This window comes from Theropithecus gelada, chromosome 16, assembly GCF_003255815.1.
Source record: "Theropithecus gelada isolate Dixy chromosome 16, Tgel_1.0, whole genome shotgun sequence".
Lineage (NCBI taxonomy): Eukaryota > Metazoa > Chordata > Mammalia > Primates > Cercopithecidae > Theropithecus > Theropithecus gelada.
In genome coordinates this window covers 15525521-15532796 of record NC_037684.1, presented here as the reverse complement: position 1 = coordinate 15532796, position 7276 = coordinate 15525521, and positions in this window count along the sequence as shown.

The window sequence follows — 7276 nt, the reverse complement described above, 5'->3', positions numbered from 1 at the left end:
AACAATCCAGAGCTCAAGTATAAGAGTGAGACAGTTCCTGGGGCCACAGAGAGATGAAAAAACTCCAAGCAGCTAATAGGAGAATCAGACTTCCACATCTGGGACATCCCTCCTCCCCATTCTGTCCAGCACCAAGTGCCAAAAAATCTCCTCCCAACTACAGTTTCTACACTGGAAAAACTGAAATTGAGGCCGCCCACCACCTTCCTTACCTCCTTGGGTTCCCTGGCAAGAGACCTGTTCTTGCCTTAATCCACAGATAGCATCATGACTGCCTGAAAGAAGAAATGTCCCTGAAGAAAGGCAGAGAAATTCTGCTCTGTAGCTCAGTCAAAGGAGACACCAACTCAGAGTTGCTGTCCAGCAGCACCATGCTGTAGGAGGCATGTTCCCCAAGTTCCCTGGGCACAAACCCCTAGCCAGCCTTCCCACACTGCCAGAATAATCTCTTTGAGATCTCCTTGATTTGAGACAGGAAGTGCTTCAACCATTTACTAGTCCTGAGGTGAACCTGGGCTTAAGGCACCACCTAGCGCCAAATAGGAGGCAGTGACCTAGTAGTGAAGATTCAATAAACAAATGTATTCAATAAAAAACAAAACAAGCTGTACAGAGAAAACTGGAATAAATAATCCTTTAGTGCAAAGATGGATACATACCCACAAGAAACAACAGCAAACAGGAAATCATGACTTCCTCAAAAGGAAAAAGCAAAAATCCAATCACTGATCCTAACAAAATGGTGATTTGTGAGCTCTCTGACCAAGAATTCAAAATAGCAGTTTCGAAGAAACTCACTAATCTCCAAGAAAACACAGAAAAGCAATTTAGAAATTTAACAAAGAGATCGAAATGATTCCAAAATGTCAAACAGAAATCTTGGAACTCAATTAACCTATCTTCAGGTTCATTGATTTTATTTTTATTTTTATTTTTTAAGACAGAGTCTCACTCTGTTGCCCAGACTGGAGTACAATGGTGTGGTCTTGGCTCACTGCAACCGCAGTTCAAGCAATTCTCCTGCCTCAGCCTCCTGAGTAGCTGGGGCTACAGGCACGTACCACCACACCAAGCTAATTTTTGTATATTTAGTAGAGATGGGCTTTCACCATGTTGGCCAGGCTGGTCTTGAACTGCTGACCTCGTGATCAACCTGCCTTGGCCTCCCAAAGTGCTTGGATTACAGGCGTGCTGGGATTACAGCTAGACCAGGTCTAGCTGATTCTTTCTTCTACCTACTCAAAACCTGCTATTGAAACTGTCTTGTGAACTTTTCATTTCAGTTACTTTAACTGTACTTTTCAGCTCCAGACTATTTCTTATTTTAAAACAATTTCTCTCTTTTTTTTTATATTCTCTATGTAAAACATTCTTCTTCTTCCCTTTAATTCTTTATCCATAGTTCACTCTAGTTCTTTGAGAATGTTCAAGGAAGTTGCTGTAAAGTCTTTGTCTAGTTAAGTCAAATGTCTGTTTTTTCTCAGGAAATTTCTGCTAATTTCTTTTCTTCCCTTGAAAGAGTCATACTCGCTTGTTCGTTTGCATGTCTCATAATATTTTGTTGAAAACTGCACATTTTAAATATTATAATGTGGTAGGAGTGGAAATAGTTTTCTTCCCCCTCCCTAATATTTGTTGTTTTTCCTTGCTGTGAGTTGCAGTTGTTTGTTTAGTGACTTATAAAACTTTTTTTTTGTCAAATATGACCTCTGAAATCTCTGTTTCCTTAGTTCATAGTCAGCTAATGGTTTTACAGTAACTTTGTTAAGTGCCTGGATACAAATGATATGGTTTGGATCTGTGTCCCATGAAATCTCGTGTCGAATTGTAATACCCAGTGCTGGAGGTGATGCCTGGTGGGAGGTGATTAGATCATGGGGATGAATTTCTTATGAATGGTTTAGCACCATCCCTCCCTTGGTACTGTCCTTACAATAGTGTGTGAGTTCTCATGAGATCTGGTCATTTAAAAGTGTGTGGTACCTCCCTCTCACTCTCTCTTCCTCCTGCTCCAGCCATGTGAAGTGCCTGCTCCCACTTCATCTCCCACCATTATTGTAAGTTTCCTGAGGCCTCCCCAGAAGTCAAACAGATGCCAGCATCATGCTTCTTGTACAGCCTGCACAATCATGAGCCAATTAAACCTCTTTTCTTTATAAATTACCCAGTCTAAGTCTCAGGTATTTCTTTACAGCAATGTGTGAATGAACTAATACAACAAAGAAAAGAAAAAGAAAGAGAATATATTCTCCCAGTTTTTCCAGATTGGCTCTGTGTTTGGATATTCTCTCAACACTTAACAAGGATGTTTACAGCTCTGCCTTAGCCTTCACTTTCTGCTTGCATTGAGCCTAAAGATTAGCCAGAACTTATATCAAAGGACTGTCTCAAGTCTGTGCTTTCATCCTGCCCTTATATGCAGAATGTGGCACTCTAGATTTCATAGTGTATACAGGAACTTTCCAAAGTTCTTATTCACCAAAGTATCTCTGTTCCTAACTTTTCCTCCCAAGCTTTTGGTGTGTGTTTGATTGCCCCAGCTGTAATTTTTTGCCCAGGTGGCAGAGGCTTGTTCATTTGATTTTCAGTATTTTTGAGGAATACTTTTTATGTAGCCCCTTTTCTGGCCAGAGTGAATTCTGAGTTAGGTAAAACAAAGGCAAACTTCTCACATCAGTCCTTCAGGGAACCCCCAAACATTTCAAAACAGACAATACAATCCTAGGGAACAAGGTTCATTCTGCTCCTTCTGGAACCAGGGACTCACACCAGGAACATACATTGCCATCTTCAAGACCACCAAGCTGGGAGGAGTGTGAAACAACTACAAGTTCGAAGTTTTCCTACTGTGTTTCAGTCATCTTTTGAAACAAAGTTCATTTAGTTGCTATTTGACTATTTTATTTGACAATTTTCCAGAATTCCAACAAGGTTGATTCTGATCACTTCTGCTTATTTTTTTCTTTTTTTTTTTTTCTTTTTGCATTTCTCTGGAGAGATGAGCCCTTGGATTCCCAGACTGCTATTTTTATGACATCATATTTAACATATTAATTTACTTAATTCACTTCTCTCTATGCAACCAGTCTTTCCTAGTAGCTCCATATCTGTTTCCATTCCTTCACCAGATACTTTCTTCACTCCACTTGGGCTCTGATATCCTGCTTCAGGCCAGCACCCTTTCCAGCCACTTTTCTTACCCCACACATGCTCCAGCATCCCACATTAGGACACTTTCCATGCTCCTCCTTATTTTGCTTGAGCTCCAACACCTGATGTTCAACTGTACCTCTGTGTGGATGCATTTCTTAGCCCTCCCATGCTCTGACTCCCCTTAGGGAGTCAGCCCTTTCTGGGATACCCTCTTCACCTTGCTTTAACACCCACAATGGGCAGCTCACGGGAGTGGACACCCAGGCTCTGGCAACCCATGCTGGGCCACATCTCGTGGATACCTTATTCACACTGTGTTTTTGTTCTACATTAAGAGGAGATTTCTTCAACTCTAATTTCCAATATTTTTTATTAAAGTTTGTATTTTTAAAATCAAATTTTAGTTTTCAAGAACTCTTGCATGTTCTCGTTTTTATGCCATTCTATTCTTATTTTGTGGATATTATATTTTCTTGCTTCTCTCAAATGATACTAATTACATAAGCTGAAGGTTTTTCTCAAGTTTTCTTTTGCTTTCTATGTCACTTCTGTTTTCTTCTTATTTATTCTTTTGTGTTGGAGACCTTTCTTAAACTCCCAGTGATCTTTGGTTAGCTACATTTAAGAGTGAGGCAATAAAATGCTGATTTGAACCTCTATGTATGGCAAAAAATTTCAAACTTCACGGTTTTTTGGTTTTTTTTTTTTTTTTTTTTTGAAACAGGATCTTACTCTGTCACTCAGGCTGCAGTACAGTGGTGCAGTCATGGCTTACTGCAGCCTTGACCTCCTGGACTCAAGTAATCCTCTCACCTTAGCCTCTGAAATAGCTGGGACTACAGGTGCACACCACCATGCCCAGCTAATTATTTTAACTTTGTTAAGAAGTTTCTAAGACTCTCAAAACACTTACCATTAGAGAGGTCTGCCAAGGACATTGAAAATCACAGAGATTTATGAAATGTAGGATTAGCAGGTCAAGATCAGAAAGGACAAAATTATCCTCACAAGAAACAAATTTTGGAAGGACCTATAGAAAATGAACACTGGTCCACATGTGTGAGCATGCATCAGAATCAACCCAGAGGGCTTGCTAAAACTTGGAAACCCAATGCAGAGTTTCAGATTTAGTAGGTCTTGGGTAGAGCCCGAGAATATGCATTTCCAGCAAGTTGTTGGGTTATGCTCATATTGTTATCTGGGGGCCAAAATTTGAGACTGCTGACTTCAAGTTTCATTGTGCAGTGTTCTTCAGCACAACGGACAGCTCTCTCACACAGCACCAGAGACAACTTGTTTGATTTCTTCTAAAAAAAAATTTTCAACTTGGGCAATGTAATAGGTGGGAAAATGTTTGTATATTATATTAGAAACTTAAATCCTCTTTTTTTTTTAAATTTTACCAACCAGACCCCAAGGGCAATTTCTAATCCATACCCATTTTTATAGCACCATCTGTAAAATTCTGTGCAGCCCATGGGGGGTTCTTTTTCCGTGAATGTAAAAACAACCATTATTTAGAATGGATTTTTATGATCACCATGCCCGGGCAATGTTAGAGATAAAATACTCCTCCCTGCCTTGTGGATTTGCTCCCACTGCCCTGCCGTTCACGAGCTGTGTGTGTGTGTGATTCAGAGGGGATCTGAGAAAGCAAGGAAAGAATCAGAATTGGAGGGGTGAAGCCCGGGGCCTGCCAATAGAGGGGAGCATGAGCAATGGGGAGAGGGGCTCTGTGCCCTCTCACTGAACAGGTGTCAATCGAGCAGCGAGACTGCGAGTGACCACTGAGATTAGGGTTGAGGGGGAGGAGGTTGAGCTGGAGCCCAGCCTCTGAAGACAGGGAGTATATAGGGGGAGCCCCTGGACAGCCCTCCAGAAACTCGGAAATGGGGCCCACGGGCCCTTAGTCCTGACCCCACAACTGACAGAAAAGCCGTGAAGACCTGGAGGCTGGCTGCTTTGCAGTGAGAGCTCAGAGGGAAGGAGACATCGCTTTCTCTTTTCCTCCTCCCCACACAGACACCAGGCAAGAGGTGCTGGAAAGGAGGAGGAAGTGTCAGAGAACAGAGTCCTGCACCACCAACCATGTTCCACCCTCGGAGGCCTCCCAAGCTGAGGGACAAGGAGGACTTGGAGTCAAATGTGAGAAGGGCATTTTCACTAAATAGGACAGACTTAAAAACTGGAATGAAACTGGTGACTGTTGAAATAAACAAAAGTGATGAAAAGTGTATAGGACTGGACTGAGCTGTTGTGAAGGGAGACAGTCACCTAGCAGGAAAGAGGGGTGACAAGGCACCTTGGGAGCAGTCTTGAGAAAACAAGAATTTTTTCTTGTTTGTTCCTCAGTGAGTAGCAACACCTTGTTAAATGGATTACATCGTGTTTCTTAAACCTGAGTAATATGGGGAAAGACAAATTTAAAATGTATTGTGGATTTCTACTGCTGACTTAAAATCTTTTTGTGATGGTAAGTATGTTCAAACACAAAGTTATGTACAAGTTTCTCATTATTCTCTCTTCTGGGACCACAAAAGCAAATAAATGTACACAAAAACACAATTCAGGCCAGGCGCGGTGGCTCACGCCTGTAATCCCAGCAAGTTGGGAGGCTGAGGCGGGTGGATCACCTGAGGTTGGGAGTTCGAGATCAGCCTGACTAATATGAAGAAACCCCACCTCTACTAAAAATACAAAAATTAGCTAGACGTGGTGGCACACGCCTGTAATCCCAGCTACTCGGGAGGCTGAGGCAGGAGAATCGCTTGAACCCAGGAGGTGGAGGTTGCAGTGAGCCAAGATCACACCACTGCACTCCAGCCTGGACAACAAGAGCGAAACTCATCTCAAACAAACAAACAAACAAAAACCCAATTCACTAACAACAGATTTATACTACTGATCTGGGAATGTTTTTGAATGTGGCATTTTCATTCTGCCACGTGTCTTGTGTTTGCACTCAGTTTTCCCACCACCTCGTTTTGCATCTGATCCTTCATTCAAACAGTGCTGAAGGCAGCAAAGCATTATTATGTGTAGCATTTTTTAAAGAGGCAGGACTAGGCTGGGCGCAGTGGCTGATGCCTGTAATTCCAGCACTTTGGGAGGCCAAGGTGGGTGGATCACTTGAGGCCAGGAGTTCAAGACTACCCTGGGCAACATGGTGAAATCCCGTCTCTACTACAAATACAAAAATTAGCCAGAGATGGTGGCAGGCACCTGTAATCCCAGCTACTCGGGAGGCTGAGGCTGGAGAATCACTTGAACCCGGGGGCGGAGGCTGCAGTGAGCTGAGATCGCGCCATCGCACTCCAGCCTGGGTGACAGAGCAAGACTCTATCTTAAAATAAATAAATAGGTAGGATTACTTGAGGCCAGCTGTATTGTAAACCCAACTACAAACCTGGACACTGAAATTGTGTGAATACTTGTTTAAAACACACACACACACAATTGTTTATTTGGATTTTTCTATGCTTAGTTGAACACATTAAAGGGACTGCGAGATCAAGCACTGTCTACAGGCCAATGTTATTCTTATTAAGGATTAAGGGTCTTTCCTTCCAGATCATAGTCCTTCATTCTAGGCTCCTCTGAAGTGGTATGATTGGTCCTGTAAATAGTACTTTGGCCTCCAGCTTGTCTCTGAAAGGGTGTGGATGATTTTATGCAACAAGTTGAACACTGTTTCACAGCTCCCAGCATTCTTTTATCCCATCCTCAGTCCCAAGATCTGAATTTATTCCAATATTACCCCCACCCCCCAGGATATTTTTTCCCTTCTCAAGGCCAACCCTATGTGACTTCAGCTGGAGAAGAACTAGAGAGCTCTGAGGCTGCAGGAGGGATGGATCATCCTGGAAGGTGGCCACCAAAATTCCCTCTCCCATTCTGAATGCAGGCTTCAGGATGCCCACCTCAGGGACAGGTCTGTCTCGCTGAGGCCCTGCCAGCACCCAGCCAGGTTGTCCTCCCCTGCTCTCCCAGAGTGATGGTTAATACTAAGTGTCAACTTGATTGGATTGAAGGATGCAAAGTATTGTTCCTGGGGGTGTCTGTTAGGATGTTGCCAAAGGAGATTAACATTTGAGTCAGTGGACGGGGAGACACAGACCCACCC